The 26,941-nt window shown below is 44.9% G+C and overlaps 1 protein-coding gene across 2 annotated transcripts in view; it reads left to right on the forward strand.

The window, feature by feature from the left end:
- Positions 1-4,194: 4,194 nt before the first annotated feature.
- Positions 4,195-26,941, forward strand: part of LOC146864031 (activated RNA polymerase II transcriptional coactivator p15-like) — a 133,083-nt gene continuing 110,336 nt past the window's right edge. The window contains exon 1 of one of the 2 annotated variants that reach the window (XM_085630739.1): positions 4,195-4,330. The gene's annotated coding sequence lies outside the window, so the exon portion shown is untranslated. Of the gene's footprint in view, positions 4,331-7,186; positions 7,310-26,941 lie in introns of those variants that run through there. The other variant, XM_085630748.1, reaches the window with a different exon arrangement.

Raw genomic sequence — 26,941 nt, forward strand, 5'->3', positions numbered from 1 at the left:
AATGATGGACGGATTGATGAATTGATAAGTGAAAGGGTGAATGAATGGATGGATGGGTGGACCAGTGGATGGATTAGTGAAAGGATGGATTGGGTGAAAGGGTAAATGGTTTGATGAATGAGTGAATGGATGGAAGAGTGAAAGGATGGATTGGGTGGATGGGTGATTGATAAGTGAAAGGATGGATTGAGTGAAATGGTGGATGGATGGATAAGTGAAAGGGTGGCTAGATGGGTGAAAGAGTAAGTGGTTGGATGGAAGAGTGAATGGATAGATGGGTGGAAGAGTGGATGATGAGTGAAAGGATGGCTTGGGTGAAAGGGTAAATGGTTGGATGGATGAGTGAATGGATGGGTGGAAGAGTGGATGGATGAGTGAAAGGATGGATTGAGTGAAAGGATGGATGGATGGATGGTGGCTGGATGAATGAGTGAAATGATGGATGGGAGGATAGACAATTGATCGGCTTGCAAATGGTTGAAAAGGTTTGGATATGGATGGGAACACAGATGTAAGGACAGAATGAATGGCGAAAGACTGAATGGTGGATGAAAGAATTAATAGATGACAGAAAGTACATTTGAAATGGTGGCTATCAGGGGTTTGATGGAGGGATGAATGGCTAGATCCTTGGACAAGAGAGCTCTTCTGGGGAGGGTTGTAATGACTTACTTTTCCTTTCTTGGTGCCATATGAGCTTTAGTTCAAAGTGGGAGGTATTTACACTTTCTGGCTACTCCCTTGCCTATGTGTTACTATTCTGTATTTGCTGTGTGCTTATATGTGGGATCTATACGTCATGCAAATGACATTTTGAGTGACACCCAACTGCTACTTGAATGTTACACTAGTAATTGTGAATGTTTGCATACTTTGTTTAGGTGTAAGGTTTTAGGGAGAGCCTCATAGTGCCATGAGCTGTGCTTGAGATGTACATTTTGTTTGTAGCAATAGGCAAGGCGTCAAAAATAAACTATGTAATATTGTATTGACAGTGCCTTCTTTAAGAAAGCTGCAGGGGAAAAGCACCTTTGGGACTTCCGTTAGCTAGTGCAACTCTCTGCAAAGCACCCATAAGCAAAGTTAGACTCCATATTTTAAGTTCCACTTGCTGAAACACCCATAATGCATTCCCTATAGTGGGTTCATCACAGTAATCCTCCCTTTAGTTCACCTATGCTTGCTGCTTTACATCTCACAATGGCACTCAAGATATGAGATGCTGGTAACAAAGTCTATCCGAGCAGATCTTCCTGAGCTCTTCTCTCACCATACATGTCTGCTCACGACCAGGAGTTGTAAACAAAATATCAGACTGGACAACCCAGTGCAGTAACCATATAAATAGATTATTATCATATGAACTACCTCAAAAAGACCTGCACAGTTGCTCAAAGCAGTGCGCATACCGAAAAACCGTGAGGTGCACGATTGTCTCAACCTAATATAAACTTATTTTGACTTGTACTTAAGTGGTTGTCTAATTACTTACTTTTATATTATTGCGCAACTTACTCTGATGTGTGTGTAAAACATACCTTTTGTCCCAAAGATTTGTCCTGAATTTTGATCCTTTGTCCTGAATTTTTACACTTATCATCCTGAATTTGCCACCATGCCAGTTGGTCACCCTAGTTGACACTGTAACCATTTTTAGAGCAGTCTGGTGCTGCCACCAATGCTACTCACTGAACTCATAGAGATGGTGAAAAATCCAAGCTCAGGAGTACTTTATTCTGAATGTGCAGCCTCTATCTTCAGAGGCTTGCCCGTTTCTGCAGCCGCGCTCTGACGTCCTGTTGTGAATAGTAATTATCATAATTTATTAGCAGGCTGGGGCAGCAGAGATTTCAGTTCTATGGGCCTGTCTTACATCCTGAATCTCACCTGCCTCAGCCTGCTGATAAATTATGATAATTACTAGTCATGACAGGCTTATTGGTCTCGGAGCAGTCAGACCCACGTAGAGACCCTAGACCAGGGCTTTCCAAACTGTGTCCCGACACAGTACTGTGTCGCCTGCAAATGGTGGGTGTGTCGCGGGATGACACTGGTATTAACGGGCACTTAGCACATAACTGCTGCTAATTAAGAGGCATTCCTTTGAAAGTTTTGTTCTCACTATGCCTCATCTATTGCATAATGTCTCCCAGTAAATGGTCTTTGAAAGACCTGCGAAGTACTCAGGTGCGGCTGTGTGTGTGCCTGGGAAGCTGGGGTGAGGTGACAGAGGGAGGGAGAAAGAGAGAGAGGGAGAAAGAGAGAGAGGGAGGGAGAGAGAGGGAGAGAAGGAGGGAGACAGAGAGGGAGACAGACAGAGGGAGACCGACAGAGAGGGAGACGGAGGGAGACAGAGGAAGGGAGTCTGGGGTAGACAGAGGGAGGGCGACAGAGGGAGGAGGGCGACAGAGGGAAGGAGAGAGAGGGAGGGCGACAGAGGGGGGAGGGAGACAGACAGAGGGAGGGCGACAGAGGGAGGAGGGAGACAGACAGAGGGAGGGAGACAGGACACAGAGAGAGGGAGACAGAGAGAGGGAGAGAGAGGAAGGGAGACAGGGAGGGAGGGAGACAGAGGGCAACAGACACAGAGAGAGGGAGAAAGAGAGAGGAAGGGAGACCGAGAGGGAGACAGGGAGGGAGACAGAGACAGGGGCAGACATATAGAGACAGAGACAGGGGCAGACAGATAGGGAGACAGCGACATACAGAGACAAGGACAGGGACAGACAGAGGCAGAGAGAGAGAGAGACAGAGGGAGAGAGTCAGGCGGAGACAGAGGGAAGGAGAGGGAGGGAGACAGAGAGAGAGGGAGACAGGGAGGGAGGGAGACAGGGAGGGAGACAGACAGAGGGTGACAAAGGGAGCAAGACAGCTAGAGGGAGAGAGAGGGAGGGAGACAGAGGGAGAGAGAGAGAGACAGAGGAGAGAGAGGGAGGGAGAGAGACAGAGGGAGGGAGAGAGAGAGGAGACAGAGGGAGGGAGAGAGAGAGAGAGGGAGACAGAGACAGGGAGGGAGACAGTTAGAGAGTGAGGGAGACAGACAGAGAGGGAGACTGAGGGGGAGAAGGGAAAGAGAGGGGGAGAGGTGTGTATGCCGGGTCAGGTGGCTCAGTGGACGAAGGCATCCGCTGCAGGGGCCTGTGTTCAGCCTCATGGTCTCAAATGCACCATTTGCCCACTTTTATTTCCAAAATTTCTTCCGGGGGAGAAGCCCCCCGAACCCTCCTTAAATGGTTCAGGCTCGCTTGCTAAGCTCGCTCGACTGCCTTACTGTGTCCCAAAAGGATGCATCTCCAAAAAAGTGTGTCACCAACATAAAAAGTTTGGAAAGCTGTGCCCTAGACAGACTCTCGGTGTGTTATATCAATTAGTGCCCTTCCACTTCTGGTGCTTTGCAGCTGTTTTAAGAGGATCTTAGAGTTTCTTGTTGCCCAACGAGTATGATTTCTGATATCTATAACCCTCGTCTTCATTGGTTGATTTTTGCTCAGGAGTAAGCGTTACTCATAGTGGTCATAATTACCCTGAAATTATGAAAATGTCACGCAGAGCAATATAAAGCCCTGGCAGTTATGCTACGGGCAAGCAGCACAGAGCTGTGTGAGAGAGCTGGTACGAGCCACGAGTTTTGAGTCTTGTATTGAATAGCTTACACCTGTAAAGCTGAAACAACGTTGTCTAATACAAAAAAATGAGGACTACGTGTTCTAGAAGGCAAACCCCCAAAAAACTGGACTATTTTGGATGACCTAATTCCGCATAGTCTGGACCTGGGAGGTATTTGGATTGAGGTGGCTGGTATTCTGCCGTCCGGTAGGGGATCCTGAGAAACGGGGTCTGACTCGAAATAGGCCATGCCCGAAGATCCCGCGCTTCCCCTGCGCCGTCTTCTTCCTCTCGTCCGAAATCGTGGATAGCAGCAATAGGGTGAGCCCCGAAGTAAGACCTCTATTTAACATCCCAGCACCTCCTGTCCCAAACTGCGGGCGCCCGCCAAATAGAAGAGGTCGTGGTCGGGATCGGTGTTTGACTTAGGTATTTAAAATATTCAGCAGCTGCAACTGCGTACCCCACAGCCAATGAGCAGTTCCGAATGTAGTACTATGAATCAGGATTGGATAAAGTGCCGCCAATTGTCCAATTCAATGTCATTTTACACATTTTGACTCCTCTTATTGCCAGTCACGTCCTAGATATGTGCAGACATTGGATTGGCTTTTATATAACCTGGAAGTACTGCAATTACTGACAAATGTCATCCGTTAAATGATAAACGACGGAGAGACCCGACATTATTCTGATTTCACGGACGTTCGGTGTAGCTTGCAATGTAAGTAGACTTACACTTCAAAGCCATAGTTGGCATCGTAGGACTCTCTCCTAACATACGAAATCCGTTTTTTAAAACTCGTAGCATAATTTGCGAAAGTATAACGTAGTCAGATTCGTAGTTTGTTCAAATCCACGAGTAGTGTGGCGTTTTTGTTGTAGGGGAACATGCTTGCTTTATGTGCTCAAAATACATTTGTTTTATTGCTCTTAATCGATAGCTGCATAAGATGCACACAGGGCGTGCTTCTTTATAAAAGCTTGTAAAAACCCTAATGGTGTGTTCTGTATGTGATTTTTGTATGTTAGCTGTCAAGGGAAAATGTCAAATAATCTCGAAATTCTCCTGCTGTTGACAGACTAGAGCTAGCCCCGCCTCTTGTAACAAACAAGCTTTGGCAAAACCAATAGGTCAGGTGTACTGACGCACATTTAGCATGTTAGAGCGAGATACGTAAGGGAGCCAGCATGAGCAGGAAGCAAGAGCTATACTCATAAAGAAGTCACTCATGCAGCTTCATGCAAGTAGTGCATTGAGGTCGGAAGGATACATCAAAACAGTATTATAGTAACCCATAGCTGACACCTCACTTGATAGAGGAGTTAACTTTATATATATAAACGTAGTCTAAATTAGAGGTTCTAAATTTTTTGATTTCTGAGGACCCCCTCTGAATAGTTAGTGGAATTGGGAGATCCCCACTCGGTCATTCCTGGAACCCAGGCTAAGCCTTTACAAACCAATGCACACAAATACAGAATGAAGCATTCATGAAATCAATACACAAAATATCAAATCTTTTATTTAATTCACAAAAAATATTACAAAATAAACATTTTAGTGGGAAAAGTTGGAGCTTTTCTAAATTCAATTGTAGCCGCCTAGCATCAATACTATATTCTATAAGATGCACTTACACAGCTCACACAAATTAATCTGAAGATGCTAACCCAATTTTTATCCTCCAATTTCAACTTACTTCACATTTATGGAACATTTTAAAACATTTAATTTTACATTTTGATTCTTCATTTGTATACACATTATTACTCTGTTAATATTATTTAATTTTCTAAGCAGTCGCGGAGCCCCTGAGTCGGCTTTGCTGTTCCATCTTATCTCCTCTTGTAAAGCCTACCTCAAAGCCTACTTCAATTGACTGGATGCTTGAACAAGCCGTTAGTTATGAAATTGCCAGAACTAAACGGAGTCTTTCCATCAAGTCGGATGGCCTTAATGGGGGTCCACCTGGCCTGTCTCCTTGCCCTCCTTTGGACACACCTATAGTTTTACCTCAAAGCAGTGCTGATTATCTCTCCACGCAAGGATCCACAATGAATCGTGCACTGACCCCTCCAACTGCTACTCCTTCAATTTTTTCCAAAAGTAAAAACAATAAGTCCTTGCCTTCAACAATACCAAAGACAGCTAAACGCGGCAAGGCGCATAAACAGGTGTCTAGCCCTCTTTTATCCCCTTCCGAGACCTTCCAAGTATTAGTTTCTGAGCCGGTGCCCGAGCCAGCACCTTTCCTGATACTAAGTACAAAAGCCCCAGAGGCTCCAGGTTCAACCTCAGTCCAACTTTAACAGGTCGACAAGTCTTATCTCATTAATTGCTTTAACGACCTTCTGGTAGCCACCTAAAAGACTTTCTCAGAAAAAATGTGTTCAACGATTAACACTGTACTTTCTTCTCTGGTTTCACATCTGGCTACTATTGAGTTCAACCTGGTCGCATTTGGTATCAACCTCTCAGGCTCCGCCAAACGAACTTCAATTAGTACTTCCAACAGACACTGTATCTTGAATTGGAATCCTGATGTTCCTTATGAAAAATGTATTCTAGCAACACAGGTCCTGTCTACTCCCAGAAATCTGCTAATCCAGGCTGATCACTCGAGTAATAAAAATCTCTTCACCGGTCAGAAAGCAGTCCAATTACCAACTTCCACTCTCCACTTTATTAACAACACAAGGGAGCTAGAGGGAAGAGTGGCTTCGTTCCACTCCCAGTCGCAGTTGCAACTACCAGTAATCAATCTCCCCCCTGTTGTATTCCCTTACGTGGTCGTCTTGAGAGGGGTATCCCCATTGTGTTCGACAAACGTGAATCTTGTTAGCAGCTCTTCAACAAAACCTTAGACTGGCTGGCACAATATAGAGGCATGCCATTTCGACATGCTAATGATATCTTGCTCGTAAGGAGATGCGGATGGTTTGGGCCAAATCGTCCGGACTTGCATGGAAATTGTATTGTGATAAATTCCAGTCTTCCAGATCTGTCTCATTACCGGTTATTTATTTCTAGACCCAGCAATCTGGCCATTACCTCCATCTCCTTGGTCCTGTTAGGTTTTTTCTACAGACCCCCCTCTGATCATAGGCAGTGCCCACTCAATTCAGCTTCAATCTGTTGTGCACATGATGTAACTACATCTCATTGTCACAGGGATGTCAACACACACCTAGATAACTTAGCACAGACAGTTACAGTTAGTCAACCACTCTCTAATGTTTTGCCAGTAGCTCAGGCTTCACAGAGCGTTTCTCCTGTCCCGTGCCCTTTACCCGCATCTAATAGATTTGACACACACTCTGATTTGGACTGACTCACAGGCCCTAAAGTAGTTTTAACAACTGCTACTCCTTGTACTACATCTTTGAATGAAAATTCTACAGTGACAACCACTGTAACCCCCCTCCCTTCAAGGACCATGGTAGTCACAACTCACACTTTGTATACGCACAACAGAACTCTTCTGTCCTTAGCTGGAACGTGGCAGGGCTCAAAGGGAAGATTAATAACGAAGTCTGGAGGGCATTCATTTACAAGTTTGACCTAATTCTTTTGCAGGAGACCTGGCTCACTGTTACTCCACATTCTGAGGGCTACGCCTGTCATTCAAGTCTTGCTACTCCCTCCACTAACAGGCGTGCGGACGGTGGATTAGCTACCTGGGTCAGCCTCAGCCTTCAGGTAGAGGTTTCATAGATTAAATCTAGTTCCTCTTCCTTTTTTTTTCTCAAATTTGTTTTTATTACATTTTCAATGACAGTAAACATTACACTTGGTAACATCAGTACATCTTATACTCGTATGCATCACTAAGTACTCTATTTCTTTGTTCAGAGTCTTTCGGGTTATCAGAGTCATATCATCGTTGGATAATTGCGCAGGTGTTACCTTAAAGCTTACATGACGTTCAAGAAAACTAAAAAAAAAAACAATGGGTAATACGTCCTAAAATTAAACAACAAACCTCCATCACCCTAGTAACCCTCCCCCTCCTGTGAGTTTATTGTCACACTGCTCCCAACTATTGGAAGAAGGTAAGAGGGTGCTCAATCAAAACAGAACTGTGAGGAGAAGAAAAAACAAAAGAAGAGTGGACCAGAAGGTAGGGGGGAACCAAAGCAATTGGTGTACCTGGATATCTGGGCAATCCGGAGGGTTGGACTTGATTGGGGTTATATCTGCGGGGAGAGTTCTGGTATTGAGAGTAGATCCGGTTAGATCTGGAACAAGTGTAGTGCTCTAACCCTCGTGGAGCATGTAGTCACTGGAAGACCATGAGAGAGCTAACTGACTAGAGGGCCCCAGGCATATTCGAAATGTTTAAATTCGTCTCTATATATATATGTCGCTCAGTCGTTCCATGGTGAGTGCCTGCCATAGACGCGCATGCCACTGCGTGATGGCAGGAGTGTCTTTCCTTTTCCAGGTGGCGGCTATGGCTGTTTTTGCCGTTCCTAGACAGAGCCACATTATGGCCTGGTCTGTTGTTATCTGATATTTCAAACTGGTGTCCCAGAGGCCGAGAAGCATAAAGTCTGGAATAGGATATCCTACTATCTCCTCAATTTGCGCCAAAATTTCAGACCAAAAGGGCCGAATTGTTGGGCAGTCCCACCAAATGTGGCGAAAGTCACCCAGGATGCCACACACCCTCCAGCAAAGATCACATGTGTTGGGAAATATCTTTTTTAGTTTTGTAGGGTATGGATACCAGTCAAAAAGTATCTTGTAGTGGGCTTCTCGTTGGCTTAGTGAATGGTTGTGACGCTTTGTCCTTCCACCGAGCCTTCCACTGTGAGTCTATAATCTCCTGGTTTAGTGTGCGTTCCCAAATTCGAGGTGACGCGGGTGTTTAGAAGGAAGTGTATGTAGTAATAGTGAATAAAGGAAAGAGATAGCCCCTTATACTGAGCTTGCACCTTTCACAAATCTCTCCAAAGCCCTATGCTCCCTCGTCGCCCCCTCTCTAATCTCCGTCTGCATGGCCCAATGCTTCAGCTGCAGATAGTGGTAGTGCTATGAATTCGGTAGCTGAAATGCCCTGTGGCAATTTTTGAAGGTCAGTATATCCCAGTTGTGAAAAATGTGTGCTAGCATGAGGCATCCTCCTTCCCTCCACGCATCAAAGGGGCCCGGTTGTAGTGCAGGGGAGAAGGCTGGATTGTAGTGTATGGGGGTAAACGGGGAAGGAAACGTCGTCCATTTCGTTTGCCTCAGTACAACATCCCAGGGTTTAAGGGTCATTCTGGTATTATATAGGCGTTGGCCAGTCGATCAGGTTTTGGCTCCCAGAGGAGATCCCATATTACCCTGCCCGTAATGGCATGGTCCATATGCAACCAGTGTTTGTCGGACTCGCGTTGAGACCATTATATAACCCTAAGTTGTGCTGCTTTGTAATATAATTCCAGGTCGGGTAGCGCCAGCCCGCCCCCATCCGAGGGCCTCTGTAGGAGATTGAATGGGAGCCTCCGCCACTTATTCTGCCAAATAAATTTCTTTAATAGGGTCTGGACTCCCTGTAAAAAGCTTTTCTCCAGCTTGATGGGGAGGCTTTGGAATAAGTGATGCAATTTCGGTAGGACTACCATCGTGACGGCGTGTATTCTGCACAGCCAAGAGAGATACAGGGGCGCCCACCGCTTAATATCCGCCTGGAGTTGGCATAAGAGTGGAGGATAATTTGCACTAAAAAGCACTGAGATTTTGGGGATCAGTTTTATCCCCAGATATGTTGGTTCTTTTTTGGTCCACTGGAAAGGGGTCGAGGCTACCAAATCTCCCATTGTTGCATCTGTTAACGTCAAGTTTGGGAATAAAAGATTTAGGCTGGTTGATTCGGAGTCCTGCTACGCCTTCAAAGCGTCCCAGTTCTTCCCTGAGTAGTGTCGAGGATCGTCGTGGGTCCGAAAGGGTCAATGGAATGTCGTCAGCGAATAAATACATTTTATGATCATGGGAGCCGAAGGGAACTCCTCAGATCCCCTGATTCTCTCTGATTTTAGTAGCTAGTGGTTCAATGCTAAGCGCAAGAGGAGTGGGGAGAGTGGACACCCCTGATGCGTTCCCCTCCCCAGGGTAAAAGGGTCAGAAGCTATCCCGTTAACCAGTGTTCTGGCACTAGGGGCCGCGAAGTTGGCCTTTATCATGTTTATAAAAGTCTTGCAAAATCTGGAGCATCCGAAAGAGGAAGGACCAGTCCACCCGGTCAAATGCCTTCTCAGCGTCTAAGCCAAGAAGGACTGCCGGGATCAGTTTTTTAACATTTCTTTTCTATTAAGTGGATCACACTACGCACATTGTTGTGCGTCTGCCTGCCCTTAATGAACCCAGACTGATCCGGATGTATCAAGCTAGGCATCAGGTTTTCTAGTCTGGTGGGCAGAATTTTTGAATATAATTAGGTGTCCAAATTGAGGAGTGCTATGGGGCGATAAGATCAACATTGTTGCGGGTCCTTCCCAGGTTTGGGGATCACGGAAATAAGTGCTTCGCACATGGTAGGTGTGACTTGTTAGGTGATCTCTATATAATCAAAGAAGGCTGTCAGTTGTGGGGTTAGGTCTGTGCTAAACATTTTATAAAACTGTGTCGTCAGGCCATCAGGACCTGGCGATTTGTACAGTTTCAGTTCACCGATAGCCTTCTATACCTCCTCCTCCGTAATGGGTTCGCCCAAGTGTTCATTCTGGGCCGCTGTGACCTGTGTGAGCTCTATCTTGTGCAGCTAGTCTATTTGTTCCTGTGGGTTGGGTCGATCTGCCGTGCATAGTGCGTTATAAAAGTCTCTGAATATTTGTGCTTTCCCTGCCCCATCCTGTATCTGTGTGCCTGAGGGGTCCTGTATGTTCCCTATGTACTCTTTTTCTTTCTTCATCCGTAATTGTCTTGCAAAGTGCGCCCCCACTTTGTTACCCTGCGCGTAAGAGGATTGCTTAAGCCGGAGAAGTGTTAGCTCTACCCTGTTTGAGTATATTGCCTGAAGTTTCCCCTTAATGGCCGTGACCTTTCTTTGAAGGTTTAGTGTGGGGGCGGCCTCATGCACTTGTTCTGCTGCTTTCAGTTCCTCCTCCAAGGCCAGTTCCTCCTTTCAGTTCCTCCTCCTTCGTTCTTTCCTTGTTGAGGGTTGCCATTAGCGTCAAACAGTGTCCCCTAACCACGGCTTTGAGGGTGTCCCAATTATTCGCCATTAACGTGTCTTGAGGGTCATTGAATTAAAAAAAATCTCTGATGTGTGTGTAGTGCGTATCGTAATGTTTTATTGCGTACTAAAGCACTTGGTAAGGACCGCCTCTTAAAGTTGGGTTTAGGGCATGACCATTCTAGGAGTATCCCCACCGGTGCATGGTCTGAGATGATGATAGGGTATATTGTGGACTCTTTAACCTGCTGATTCAGGGATTGGCTCAGGAAGATGTAGTCGAGTCTTGAGTAGGAGCGGTGGACGTGTGAAAAGAAAGTATAGTCTTTGCCTTCCGGATGTGCCTGCCTCCAACTGTCCCTGAGTCCCAAGTCTTGGATGATCTGTTTCAGGTTTTTCGGGAAGCTCCCCATGTGAACTCTCTGGGAGTGTGTGCTATCAGAGCCTAAATGCCAGGTGAGATTGAAATCTCACCTCAAGATTATTTCCCCCTCAGCAAAGCCTCCCAGTAAAGAAAGTGTGTTACGGATGAAGGCTGCCTGGTTGGTGTTAGGGACGTATATCAACACAATTGTACAAAGCCTTATCCGAATGCACCCCTTTACCAGAACTACCCTCCCGTCTTGTCAGATTTGTATTCCACTAGTTGGAACCTTAAGGAAGCATGGAAGAGAAGGGCCACCCCGTTGTGTTTTGTAGTAGAGGAGGATTTATATATCAATGGGAATGCTTTGTGTTTTAGTCTGTTATCTTCTGATCATTTGAGATGCGTCTCTTGCAGAGCGACTATGTCATAATGAGTGTCTGTGAGGTATTTCCAGATCTTCTGTTGTTTGGATGGGGCTTTCATACCTCTAACGTTCCAAGATAGTGTGGAGATTACCATAGCGATCTTTTGGGTCTAGTGAGCCTCTCCTGTGTGCCTCTCATTGACTGCTTGTCCCCGCTAGCTAGTTTGTCTGCTCTCGTCCAGAATGTTTTACCCGACTCTGTTCCCCATGTGATACCCCGTTCACCCTGATCCCGGTGTAATAGGAAAAGAAAAAAAACAAATCGGGAAGAAAGAAGAAAAGATAAAATCCCAAAACAGTAAACATTGGGACAACCTGTCCCCAAGTCAGATCACCTTCTTGGTGTCTGGCGTACATGTGGGGCGAATTGGACCATAGTCCGATGTCGAAGTTCATTCATTGTAGCTCCAAGAGAGGATAGCCTCTACTTCTCTATAACAGAGCCTGATGACTTGTTTCGTTGATGACCGCTGGGGCAACGGTCATGAGGACTTCGCAGGTCATCACCAGCAAGACCCGATATGAATGAGGGGTCGATGGTTTCATATAAGTTAAGATTGGCGGAATGGCTTTGCTTGGCCGTTTCATTAAGGGGGGGGGGGGCTCTAGCAGAACTTGCATCTGTTTTTGTTGGAATTCTTGTGATATGAATTCTATCAGGTCGTCTCATGGAGGCTTTGTTTCTTCTGTGGTCTGGGGGCCCGATGAGTTTGACATTGATTGCCTTTCTCAGCTCCGCTGTGAGCACAATTCCGCTGGGCGTGGGTGTCTGTGCCTGTTTCAGACTCTGGGGATGTGAGACCCAGCAGAGTGAATGCCTCTTTGCCCTCAGTGATGTCCTGTCTGAGCTTCTCCGTAACAGGCCTCAGTTGTTGACGCCGCTGAAGTTTTGCTGGTGCTATATCCTGGTATAAGTCACAGGAGAATCCTTGTAACTTCACCACATCAAGTTTTCTGGCAGCTAGCAGTATGGCCTCTTTAGTTTGGAAGGAGTGGAGCTTCGCCAGGACGTCTCTTGGTTGACGTTTTCTGTCTGGATTGGGTCTCCCCACTCTGTGCACTCTTTCAACTTTGACCTTCAGCTTGGTCGTACCCAGAGTTTCAGAGAAAAGGCCTATCACAAACGCCTCGAGGTCAGGCCCCTCTGCGCCTTCCTCCAGATTCCGAATTCTAATGTTCTCCCTTCTCACTCTGTTTTCTAGATCTTCAGTTTTCAGAAGCAGCGCCTTTACCTGCATTTGGAGGTCTTGTGTTATCGAGGTGGACTGTTCCCTGTAGCTCTCCAGATTTGAATTTTTTTGCTTCAAGATCCAGCACTCTGGTGCCCACTGAGTCAACTTCCTGCTATAAACTAGAGAGTCTGGCATTGAGATCCACCCTCAGCGAGTCCAGGGACTGAGCAATATCGGCTTAATTTCCTTCTGTAATTCCTGCTTGAATTCTCTTAGGGAGGCCAGAAGATCTTTAGAGAGCTCCATATTGAGTGCCCCTTCGCTAGTTGATTGAGGGTCCTTCGTGGTTGTGGGGGTGAAATAGGCCGAGACTCTGTTACCTTGTTGTTTTTTGGGCAGCATAGATGGGTCCTCCGCGACGCCTGCGTTATTCTTCCACTGCTAAAGCGTTCCCCAAGGTGATTACCGTGCATCGCTGGCAAGGGATTTCCTTGTAAAAGTTCAGTTGGTTTCCATACCTCTCCGTTGAGCTATTCGTGGTATCACAAGCGGTACGCCGCCTCCCCTCCGACTACTTTTGTACGGGACCTGTCACCGTGGTCTGTCAGACCTCTGTCTCAAGTCCTGGTCTCTTCACCGTTTCTCCTGTTGACTGAGCCTTTGCTGATCAGCATTAGACAGGGTGATTAACCCAGGGGACCATGGGGCCTGTCATGTGGCGTGCTTTTCCTGAATAAAAGGGTGCCAGGAATTAATTAGTGGTGTTATTGTGTGTACTGCTGGCGGGAGAGAGTTTCCTCCGATTCTTCCCCGGGCACCATTTTAGGGTCAGGCACCAGGCTTTTCTCTCTCCCTGGGCTGTTCTCGCTGCAACCGGCGGAGAAAAATGGGCGATATGCCACTGCCCCCTCCTCCGTTATTGTCCCTGTCTAAATTTGCTTGTGACTGTTGATCAGGGGCGAGAATACTCCCGTCGACCCCCTCCCTGCCCCTGGAATGGTGTTCTCCGTTGCCACCGGACCTCCCTGCCTTCGGCCAGGAGCTCAGCAGAGAAGCGTGCTCATTGCCCCCGGGGGGTCCTTAGTATGGGGGGGTAGGGCTCAGCACACTCACCACTGCTTCTTGGAGTCAGGGATTCAGCTCGGCATGGAGCTTGGCTACGGTGGCTCTCTCGACCCCCGCCACACGCCGTCTGCTGTCGCAGGTCTCGCTGACAGCGACCTTCCTCTGGGTGCCCGCCTTCTGTCAAGAGCTGCAATTGCGACTTCAATTTCGCCCCTCAGATCATCCGCAGATCCGGAACGCTGACTAACATGGCTTTTTACTTCATACATTTTTATAATAATGGTTTTAGTAATGCTAGTTGTACACTCTATAACAGTCTATTTAATTTTATACCCCTACTACAATCTAAGGTAGACAACCGTGCCTCTCAAGTTCTCCTTCTTCTCTGCGGTCACTTTAACACTAAGATTAATGGGGGTCTCAGGTCGCAAGACTCGGACACGAATGGGCACTACATTATGCAAGATGCAAGGGGTGCAGAGCCTTTTAAATATCTTACTACCCACGATATGTCCGACTTACTCGAAATCCTAGGGGGAGCATGCAACATATTGACGTCATTTAGAAGGTGGGGGAGCTTCCCTTATAGACTATGTTTGTCAGACCTGATTTTTTCTTTTTATCTTGATTCACCTAAAGAGAGATCTTGCCCACAGATTGGGGCGATCATAACGCTTTGAGCACCTCTGTTTTTGCAGCTTAAGGGCCTCACCCGCAACAGTAATCTAGCCTCCATTATGCATCACTCATCGAATGGCTTACAACAAGTTTGGCGCATTAAAAAGCAAAAAGAGGCACTTGCTGCCTTACTTAAGTCACACTTAAATAAATTCCTCTACTGCCTAGCGGAGAACGTACGGGAATCTATGGCTTCACACTATAATAGGCTAATACTTACAATCAGGGGCTCTATGCTCAAGCCAATTCGTATTTCAAACACGGACCCAAGATGGGTCGACTAGGTCTGTTCCATCGGCAAATAGGAAGCTGAGGAAAGCCCTAAATGCCCACCCCAAGAATAAGACCGAAATCTCCCTGGCACGCACTGAGTATAAAACTGCACTTGCAAAAAGTAAGGAGAAATATGTGATCAAGATTGGGAACTTTTGGAACACACGTCCTGGGGAAAGGACAGTAAATCCTTGTGGGACTTAGTAAAGTTAATTCGGTCCAGAAATTCCTCCATCAGCCCCCCTCTCCAAAATAACAGCTCAGGCATGGACTGGGTTACCCACATCACCTCTATCTATCACATTGAGGACGCTGCAATTATGTCTGCTACTCTCTTCAACGTATTGCAGAACTCTTGCCCCACTTTTATTAACTTTGCAGGAAGTTGAATCAGCCATCCACCACAGCAAGGGTGGGAAAACCCCAGGTCCAGATGAGGCACAGATGGATTTGTTGAAATCCATACCTTAAATTTGGGATCCCCTTATCACGAATACATTTAACACTTCCCTATCTACAACTATTCCCCCGTCATGGTTTACCGCAACAATAGTACCCGTATTCAAAAAGGGTGACCGTATGTCGCCCAAGTGTTATCGACCCATCTCACTCATAAACAGCACTATTAAAATCATTGGTAGAGTCATTTATGACCGTTTTGTCAAATGGGCAGCTGACAAGGACATACAAATTCAGATTCAGGCCAAAACTAGGAACCAACGAACAATGTCTGAATCTGGTTCTGACCATCTGTAAATACACTAAGGCCAAGTGTTTCCCCATCTACTTAGCTTTCATGGACTTATCCACCTCCTTTGACTCAGTGAACAGAACCAAACTCTGGTTAATGTTGCTGGATCAAGGCGTAGACCCCCCTCTGGTAAATTTCTTGTACTGCCTGCACTCAGACCTTTCAGCTCGGGTTCGTTTAAATTCCCTTGGGGAGCTTTCTTCTGAATTCCCACTGAAGAGTGGAGTGAGGCAGGGTTGTATATTGGCACCTTTATTATTTATTTTATATATCAATCGATTAACAGCCCATTTATCTACTTCCCACACAGATATACCCAGAATTGCAGGCTCCCCAGTCCCCGCTTTACTGTATGCTAATGACGCGGTATTGTTAGCCCTCACTCCAAAAGCACTGAGACACCAGGTGGACTGTTTTGCTTCCTTTATGCACAACCTGAATCCAAATACTAATTATTTGAAGTCGCATATCATGTCCTGTGGCCCGGGCAAATTAAGGCTAAATAAAATTAGTATTAATGGGCACGTTTTGACGACTGTTGAGAACTTTTGTTATCTAGGATTACATTTCAGTTCAACAGAGTCATGGACTCCCCATCTTGCTCAGGTCTGTGCTAAATTAAATAAAACCGTGGGTACAGTCTGCAACCTTATTAGACTGCAAATTAGGGGGAATGTTTACACCGCTGAAAGTTTACAACTCGCAATGCATCAGTGTAGCCACTTGCGGAGCCGGAGTTTGGGTTTCAGTAAATGCTGTTCTCTTCAGGCAGAGGAAAACCGCTTTTTGCAATGGTTGCTAGGTACACCGCCGTCCACTCCCAGTCTCATTACCCAGGGTTTATCGAGGATTACATTCATCTAGCACCGCTTTTATTATGGGTTAATATTTGGTTGAACCGAGCTGCTAAACTCTGTAAGGACATTATATCTGATTGCCTCACGTTTGATAAGGCACGTTCAATACCCTGGCTGAGTTATATATGGGATACTCTTGGATTCCTCGGTATATCCTGTTGGTTTACCGAACCCAGTTGTAACCCCAAAAATGCCAAGATGGAGGTTAAAACATTATTTAAGGAGTACTGTGTAAACATCAGGCTGAAACACGAGTTATCCAAACCCTCAGTGTTGCATTACTATAGTCTTTTATACACAGATGACACCCCATTTGTATCTGTCACTCGACCTGTCAAAATGGGAGTGGTCACTTCTGTTCTGCTTCAGCGCAGGGACAATTTATTGGTCTTTACTTTTCAAACATTTCTTAGACCCAGAGGGGGACATAGTCTCCTCTTGCATCTGTAATAATTATTTTGCACAATCACTAATGCACTTTATGTTAGTTGGAAAACGAGGCAGCATCTGTGAGGCCTGCACAAATAACATGACAACATTTGTCCTTCACTGGGAACCAAACACCCAATTGTAGCGCCTGACTCTCAGAGGGTAGCGTTGCAAAGCAGTCTGAGGCTTACTCAAGGGAGGTGGTGTGGGCTAGTAATCGCCATTTGCAGGTGCACAAAAATAACACTCAATAATTGATTGTCCAGTCTGTACTTTGCTTTATAAAAGTAAGAGTACATTTATTAAACACACACACTTCTCAATACTATGCACCAATTTACAAATATACATAAGCTGTTGGAATTACTTTGTGACATTGCATAACATCTCCACCCCTCCCGCAAAGGGGGGGGGTGGGGTCTAGTACCACCACTCCCATGTATGCACATCAATTTGCCCCCAATGCAGATAGTTGAACATAACCTGGAGCGAGGGCCCTGCGCACTGGCACCATCCCAGTGGCGACCCACCCCATTACCTCAACAAGCATTAAAAAGGGGTAAACCTGCCTTGGTGACACATGACCCTGACTGAGCATCTCCTACTGACAATAAAGTATGCACCTCTATATCTTAAGGGCTAGCAGTCTGGGGACTTCACCTAAGCGCAGCAGCAAGAATCCATGTTTACGCACACTTTAGAATGACAGTACTCATCACCTTGGTTGATCGTTTGAATGCATTGCAATAACAGCCCCTAAAGGCATCACAGATGAAATCACAGGATTGCGCATATACAGCCAGACACCCTAGCAGGACTGTCTGGCAACATAGCCCCACTTGGCTTATGACATCTCCTTACACATGTGACTTACAGTCCCTTCAAAAGAAGTACTCCTGGCAACTACACTTCTCCTGGAGTGTGCCTCTTCACTTTAAAAGGAATCACAGGTAAAAGCATGGGATTACGTAAATACAGCCAGACCCCCTAGCAGGAAGGTCCAGCAACATAACTCCATTTAGCTTAACATCACTTTACACAGGTACTTCACTTTACACATGTGACTTTCAGTCCACCTAAAAAGAAATAACCAATAGTAAATGCATTTCGGTGCAATTACACCACTTCACCTCCAGGGGATGCCCTTCTCCAGACATCCCCCAACTCAGCCCTTCACTCCATGATGCACTTCATAATACACCCTCAGCCGTAGAACATAAGTTTCAGCCTAGAAGGTGTTAAAGGCTGGCTCAGCCCTTGAGGGGTTATTCTTTCAGATGCCCCGTGAAACTTATGGGTGGACTGTTCTTCTTTATGCTGGGGGAGGCTGCGGTGCTCCTGCAGCCCCCCTGCACCCCTTTTCTCACATGAGGGTGACCCCCTCCTCTGGGGGCCACCAGGCACCAAAACGGCAGATTTCTTCGTGCCTTCCGCCTGGCTCTCCTCCGTGGCCTCTCTTCTCCCTGCGCAGAGGCCACTGCTCCTGCGCACCGGTCCTGGGCTCTTCTTCTGGTGCTGTTAGGGTCATGGGGGCAGTCAGGGGGTCTCTCCTTCCAACTGCCCATTGCGCCAGGCTCCAGCACCTTCAGCCTCAGCAGACCACACCCCAGAGAGAGCTTCTCTTCCTGTGCAAGCACTTTTTAAAAATTGAGTAGGGGGCTGGCAATAAGTCTCTGTTGGTCCTATCAAACAGCAACACATCACGTCCCTGCCCCTGCTCCCTCCTTCTTGTCCAGCCTCTGAGTTTGTTCAAAATGGCGTTGTCCAGTGTCTCTGGCCACATGTCTCTGAAGCCTCATCCCCCACGCTGCCTTCCCTCCTTGGTGCAGCCTGGTGCCTGGCACCCAGTGACAGCTGCTAATGGATGAGCCTGTAGCCCCACCCATCTTCTCTTTGTGGAGAGGATGCCCTAGCTTGTGGAAGAAAGGTTATCAATCCATCCAGCTGAGCTCAGCCCTCAGCCTGGGTCTGATCATGGCTGGCTCAGAGAAATATGACAGTTCTGGATGACCCAAAAGCAGTACAAATATGACTTTGGACTCTGCAGAATACTTCTTTTCACATTTGCTACATTGGACTTAAGTGCGTGTCTGGAATCTGTAGGCCTAATGGAAGTTTTTCTAGCCCCTGGCTCCACATTCCCATAGGGGAATAATGAAGTGAAAAAAACAGTAAGACACACTGACTTTCCCTGGCATGTTTATTTCCAGTGTATACATCCTATTCCATGTCGCCACCCAATACTGCACAAGTCCTGCCACACCATTCACTTTGTAGCTGCTCCTGGACTGCGCAGGCTAGGAATCTCCCCTGCGCAGCCCGTACACGTGTGCACACACATGTAAACATTTGTGTCCGCATGTAACCAGCCCGGTGTCCCTTACTCCAGCTGCTGAACAGTGGCCTGGGCAAGCCAGGGGAACACCAGTAAGATCCCCATGCTGTCCCTTACATCCTGAGTTCACTGTGAGTGAGTCCCAACTTATGAGGCTCCCCCACAGTAAAAGCTCAACAATTAGGTGCTCAAAAAGCGAAAAATCCGGGCGGCCCATAGTGTCAGAACCACCTTCTAACAATGTTCTTCTGTAAATTGCACAGCCTAGCACGAAAGCACTTTTTGAGACCCTTGTCACGGAGGCTAGGCCTCCATCGCTGTAGACCAGCTTTCCTCCATTTACAATCCCTGTCTTCACCCGAAAATATTTCACCGTCTGTGCCTTTTTGTAAGCAACACTTAGGGTTAGACACACCATGATGGGCTAGTCTGTCAGGATTTTACGCTCATTATGATTCAGTATGTAGAGTGGGCAGAGATGTTGTGTTTAACTCCTGGGGGATGGTAGCAGCACATGACGGACCCTACTTGAGGTTTTTGTTCTCGCTCTATCTCTTCCTCATGCTCTTTTAACTGCAACTACTGCCTATAATACTGTAATGGAGCAGTGAAACCTGACTTCGACTTGCACCTTTTTGCTTATTTAAAGCTTGGTTATTTAACGTATTATTTGATGTGTTGTTGAACCCTAAAAGTATTTTATGCACTAATTTTATAACTGTTTTTAATGTAGAATTATTTTTTAATAAGTATGTGTGATTATAGCTATGTGCAATATTTCTATGTACTTTTATGGCTTATTGTTTTTTAGACCGAATAAAGTTAGATTGGTTGATTGATTTCTAGAAGGCAATGTGCATGCATACCTAAAACATTGTCCCATTATGGCATGTGGTATTAAAAAATTTAGAAACCTGTAGGATAGGGAACATTTAGAAATTCATTCATTATCTGCTTGCAAAGTTGTCTACTAGTTATGACCGGATCAATAAATGTATTCCTTTACCTTCATGAATCTGCTTTGAAACAGGATTATTTCTTAATTTTGCACAATCAAGTTTGGATCTTTTTCTTTACTTAAGAAATTGTCGGAAAACCCTGTTCATGGCTACACTTCTTTTATCTACTTTCCATGGCGATAAAATTTGATAAATGTCATAAAAAAAGAAAATATGTTTTTTCACCAGTTATTAAGAATTCAGTTTGGTGTAAGAGACACTATGGAATTAACAGTTTAGGCCGGGCACCGACACACTAGTAAATGAAATCTCTTTTTCATGGTGCCGATTAAAAAGGCATTTGGTGAGGCTTGAGCATTGCCTCGAGGATAGCCGTTAGGAGAGCTGCAATGCTGGGCTTGGGGTCTGTTAAAAGAAGAGAGGTTTTTCTGACGTTTGAAGATAAGTCAGCCTCTCATGCTACACGTGTTATTATACTTTTCATGCTAAATTCTCTCAAGTCTGGCAAACATAATTTTAAAGTATCGATTTCAGTTATATGAGGTTCTTCTGGATGAATGAGGCGAACGAGTCCACAACTAGGTTATATCTATCGGAGGACTCGAGGACTGCCATTTAAAGTGAAAGAATAGAAATGTATGTGCACATTTTTAGGTCTCAGCCTGGCGAAAGCAGCGCATGCGTTGCTCTGCCATGCAGAGGCCTTTTGGAATCGATACGATTCCAGCGTGCACGTGGGGAGACAAACGAGACAGAAGATGTGCACGCGGGGATTGGCTGCTTTACTGGCGGCGTGATACACTGGGGACTTTTTTATTCACCGCCAGTAAAGGCAGTCCACGCGTGCACATCTTCTGTCCGCCCTATTAAGAGCCCTTCATGTCCCATGACTGGCCGCGCTTGTTCTCTAGCAACTTAGTTAAATTCAAGCTAAATTATTGCACACATTTTTTTTTTCATTTCTTCGTTCTATTACTTTATTCATCGTGCATGTTATATTGTTAGAAGAGGGGGAGCTGTGCTATATTCTTTGTCCTTTTTGGACATATATCTTCTGTGTTTGCCTCGAACTGGACTAGCGCGTGATCTGTACAGTATGTAGGTGTGATGTCTCCATTGTCACTGCCCCGGGGTCTTACCCTCCCACTCATCTTGAACGTTCTACCCCACCCCACCTGTCAGTCACTCACATTGTAAGTCTTCGCCCTGGCAGTTGAGCTGTAGACTACATTATCGGAGCCCATACCCTGTAGGCACATTCAAGGTATTCTTGCTAAATACCACCCATTCCCCGACGGACTCATCTTAACTAATCTGTTGCTTTTTATTTTTGGATGCTTTCTCTACCGCCTAGTACTTGAAGAGCAATAACCGCCCAGGGAGATATTCACATCTTTTCGAGCTGCATTGCTGCCATTGTAGTCAAACTAAGATTGGTGTGCAGATAGTTGAAAAAAATAGAGTAGAATGGCGAAGGGTGAAATAAATGTATCTGAGATTAATTCTAACATTCAATAAGTCCACACTTTTTCATTTTTTTACGATTCTCCGTTTCATTTCTGTAGGCAGACCTATTGTTTCCAGTGCACATCATGTACTTGTAGAAGACTTTAGGTCAGACCCTTGCAATGAATGGATGGCTTTATCTAACTTGCTTGGTTTCTCTTGATTTGTTGGCTTTCCTCAATATTCGTTTGTTTTGTCCTGCCCAGGAGCATTTCTATCTGTGTTGTAATTGTGCAAATTGTATCCTCACACTGCAGACTTTAATTAATTCATTCCGCCTCCTACATTCCAGTGCACAAATGTTATTTAATGTTGTGTATAGCCACTGGAATTATGCGGCAGGGCTGACTAAATTATGTGGCAAGAAAAGGCAAATTATGCGGAATAATTCTGCTTTTTATTGGTAGTATTCATTATTTTATAATATTTAGCCAATGTAATACTCTGGGCAAATATTTCACATCATTAGTACCAGTTTAACAACCAGGTACAGAAATAAGCAACTGAAAGGTGACCAGTTAACCTTTGCAAAGGGCCTTCCACTGCTTCGGAACTTATTGCAACATTTTTAATAACTTTTGATCCTTATGAGCTAGAAACACATTTTTTTATCTTAATTTTCAAATTATGTAGCAGACGGTGGATTATGTGGTAAATGCGGCAAATCTATAGCTATTCAAAACAAATGTACAGCTGCAGAATCACATAATTCCAGTGTCTCTGACTATGTGGCAGTAACGTTTTGCTAAATGCGGCAAACATCTTGGAGAGAAGGCGTTCACAGTAAAAGCAATGCTTTCCTAGTGATAAATGCTTGCTTGAATATTTGCATGCACTGCTATACTTTTACCTAAGAAAATGTTTGGGTTTTTGAGCAATTATACTACATAAATAAGATCATATGAGATCTGGCAATCACATAGTGTTTGTATACTTCTATTGATAATACTTGTGGTAATCCTTCTGCATTGTGATTAGAATGATACAATTTATTTTTATGAGGTGTTTTATAGTTGAAAAGGCACTCTGACAGGGTTTTACATATATGTTCATTGAGTATGCAGATTACGGTATAATTACTCAAGCAAATATAGCAAAAGAAAATGAAGGGAAAAAAGCAAGGCAAAGCAAATGAGACATGTTTATATGTGACTAAGATTTTTTTTTTAAAAAGAACATAACCTTGGCGTGCCTGAACTGTAGACAGTCATACTACAGCCTGAAGGGAATGCAACTATGCCTGACAAAACTGTAACAGAAGAACTGTATTATACCCAACCCTTTTCTGTTCCATCTTTGTCCATATGACAGTATTACATAATTACCCTTCACTATACGTACTTGGTAAGGTCCTCCTTAATTTTGAGAGACCTACACCCAATATTCCCTGCTTCACTTTAATCATCACTGTCTAGCCAACAGTCTCTTTCAACCACTCTGCCTTCTCTGATGTCTTATTTTTCTACAGCTTGCCTATTCCAACATGGAACCAATTTGGTTTGTCCCTTCCATCAATATAAAATGCATTTGACCTGTCACACTGGTGACACATGCGCAATGTGCCAGTATAGCCTCCAAAGCTGCTTTCTCAACATTCAGCTTGCCCTTTACGCCCAATTCAGTTATACTCTTGACCAATCTGTTTGCCTTCTCCACAATTCCATTGATTTGCTAGTTGTATAAAGATGTTCTAGTATGAATCACTCAATTTCGTGATAAAAACAATTTCATATCACATGTTGTCAATTGTGTACTATTAATTCAAACACTGGCAACTGGGCGAAAGAAGGGGAAAAGGACGGTGTCCAGTTGGGCCAACACTTCACAGTCCTACCTAGGAATCCAAAGATATTGGAATAAACTCCTCACTCACTTAATCGTGACATGCTTCATCATTGGTGCCTATCCACACCCTGGTTAGGGTGGTACCACCAGGGTGGACTCAACTAAAAGAATGGGAGTACTTGGATAATATTTTTGGGGATAATGCAGGGATCCAGATAAAAGAGGGAATATTAAAAATACCTCCCGGTATACCCAAAAGGATTCCATATTTGTAGGGTACCAGGGGTATTATTAAAATATGTCCCAGAGTTTTAATTGAGCTTTAAATTCTCAACTTGCCCTAATTTTCCAGTGGTAACATGTTTCAGCCCACACCAAGAGACCGACCGGGTCTGAGACCCTCTTCAGGGCTAAGTTCGTATCCCTGCATAGCTATGTATGCATTCCATGCATATACGTGAGGCCTAAGGCTCTAACCTGAGTCAGCGCTCCATCAGTTAGAGATACCCTATCTATGGATTGCTTAAGGGTCACGCGCGTTTGGTGCCCGATGCCATCCTAGAGTCCCTCTTGCGTCAAGGTACTGGCACCTCACCTTCTATAAAAGGTTGTGGTCAGTTCTTAGGGTCACATTTATCTCCTGTACATATGTCCTAAAGTACTGCATGGGCCAACAGCGGCTAAGTCCTCCGTCTCGATGACAGAGTACTTCCTTTCTACATCTGTCAATGACCGGGATCAAAAGCCACTGTATTTTCCATGCATCTGGGAAGGACTACTCCCACACTAAGAGCACTTGCATCTCCTGTTACCCAGTTTTTTTTAAAATATCAAATTGTTAGAAATATTGCCTTCACTATGTCTTTCTTAACTGTTTCAAATGCCTGTTCTTGCTCACCCAGCCATACAGACGATTTGCCCTTTCTCAACAATGACCTCATATGTTTTGTCTAGTCAGCAGATGTTTTCACTAATTTAGTGCCATACACCGCAAGACCCATAAAGGACCTCAGTTTGTCCTCATCTCGTGGTCTTGACGCCATTCTGATGGCTTTCACTAAGTTATCCTTTGGCCTTATACCTTGGGCACAAATAGTGTAGCCTAAATATTCCACCTCCTGCTGTAAGAATTAACACTTGTCCATTCTCAGTTTTTTGAAAATGCAATAGGTCTCGCCTTTTATCAAGGTAAAGCCATTTGCTTTGCTGTACAATACCATTAGCAAAGCAAATGGCTTTAACTTAATCAAAGGCGAGACCTATTGCATTTTCAATGCTTGTTAAAGCTACTGGGCTGGATGTGCTATGTGACGGCATCGGAGCTAGAGCAGAGAGAGGCAAGAATTGACGCCGTCATAACGTGTGGGTATAACTTAAAGCTAGGGTGACCAGATTTTGAGTACAAAACCGGGACAGCCCAGACATAAAAGTAGGACTAAAGCCTTTGGGCTTACTTCTATGTTTGTTTGGCCTGTCCCGATTTTTTGGTAACCTTGTAGGTGTGTGTTCTATATACATAAGGTTAAAGTAACGTTCTAGTTAGAGGAATTGTCTCTGACAACATTAACGTTTTGAACTAAAAAACTCTGAAACGCACCAGATATAGTTAGCAGAGCTAACTATACCTTGCGCCCCCCCATGCGTTGCTTATGACATCCTATCTTACATCACTCATGACATGTTCTATGATATAATTTATGACATCACTGATGAGTCCACCAAGCGCCTGAACAGATGGTTCTCAAAGTTGGTGAGATCGTTTATGTTGAACTGGATCCCCCATGGCTGCTTCAGAGGGAGAGATGTTTTTTCTTCCAGATGGAGAGCATTTGTCTCCTGAAGGCAATGCCATGTTCGTGGGTAACCTGTTCGATTTCTCGTGTCAATTTGTCTCTTAGGTGGTGGGGGGGATCCAGACGGTCGGTGAAACATACTGGCCTGTAGTGGGGTGAGTTCATGGTTGGCAGGAATTTTCAGGTCACCAAGAAATACACTCATGCGTACTTTGTCACTGGGACCTCAAAGGGGTGTGCTTGCAGCATTCGGTAGAGAAGCTGCCAGTGGAGGAGTTCAGAAGGTCGCTTCCACTGCCCCAGCCTAGCTCGACACCTGCGTGGTGGTGCTTTTGAGACCTTATCCCTCTGGGGGTTGGTGAGTGCAGTCTGTGCCAGGGGACCAAGGCACGGCCTGTTTGCACAGGCTGGCTCTCTGATGGGTGTGGGGGTGCCCGAGATGCAAGGCTCTGGGGCAAGCAGGCCTTCCGCATTTGACTTAAATTTGGCTAGCTCACAGGAACCTCATTTAAGAGAGGCTCAGGGAATGAATTTTCCACACAAGCTAAAACCCTGGGACGGGCAGGGGTGATTGGGAATGAGTCAACCATGACTTAACAGAAAACTATTTGTTAGAGGGGTTAGGTGACAAGATGTATAGCTGAATGTTAAATCACATGGCTGTAAACTCATGTAACATTTTTGGATTGTGCTGTGTTTAACTGATTACTGAATTTTATGTAAGGAGTATAAATAAAATATGTCCTGAGATGGTAACAGTCTCTAACCAAACAAAATTGGGTCTCAGACTCTCTCATTTGAGGCGGGAGGAGCTGTGGGAAATGGACTTGGGGATATTGACTTGGCGGGAGGGACTTGACGTGTCCTCTCCCATATGCAATCACTGCAGATGTTTGTGTGTGACCAGAGAGTCACAGAATTGAATCCTGGTTGGCACAGTTGGGAATAATGATTTGTGATATGATAGTACTGTGAGGTCCAGCCTGTGGAAAAAGTGCTGAGCATATGTAAATCATTATTTATAACCAGAGCTACTGGAATTATGTGACAGGTGAGGGCCAAATTATGGGCCATGGGCGAGTAAATTATGCGGCGTAATGTGGCACATTTTGTCATAATGTTACTTCATTATTGTGTCATTTTTACAGTTTTTAACACTGTCTGGGCATTGGTTGCACCGCATTCACGCCAGTTCAAATCCCAAATATAGCAATAAACAACAGAAAGGTGACCAGTCAAGCTTTGCAAAGGGCCTTCTACTGAATTGCAACACGTGACACTGCGATTTTAGTAACTTTTGAACCAGTTGAACTAGAAACACATTTTTTTGTTGTTGTTAAAATCTGCAATTTATGCAGCAGCCAATGACTCGTGGCAAATGCGGCAAATCTATCATTTTGTGAAAAGCAGTGCGACCGCACAATCGCATAATTCTATTGGCCCTGTTTATATCTGTATATTTTAGTAATAAGTAATCAGTCTATACTAGCATAGTTGATTAAATTATGAGGCAAGGAAGGACAAATACAGTATGTGATAGTATTACCTCATTATTTTGTAATTTTTACATTTGTTAACACTGTCTGAGCATAGGTTTCACCTCAATAATACTGGTTCAACACAAATATAGCAATAAGTCACAGAAAGGTGACAAGTCAACCTTTGCGAAGGGCCTTTTAGTGTGCGGCAACATGTGTTGCAGTGTTTTTAGTAACTTTTTTGTTAAAATCTACAGATTATGCAGGAGGTGAAGGATTATGTGGCAAATACGGCAAATT

This window comes from Triturus cristatus, chromosome 2_1 (genome assembly GCF_964204655.1).
Source record: "Triturus cristatus chromosome 2_1, aTriCri1.1, whole genome shotgun sequence".
In the NCBI taxonomy this organism is placed as follows: Eukaryota; Metazoa; Chordata; class Amphibia; order Caudata; family Salamandridae; genus Triturus; species Triturus cristatus.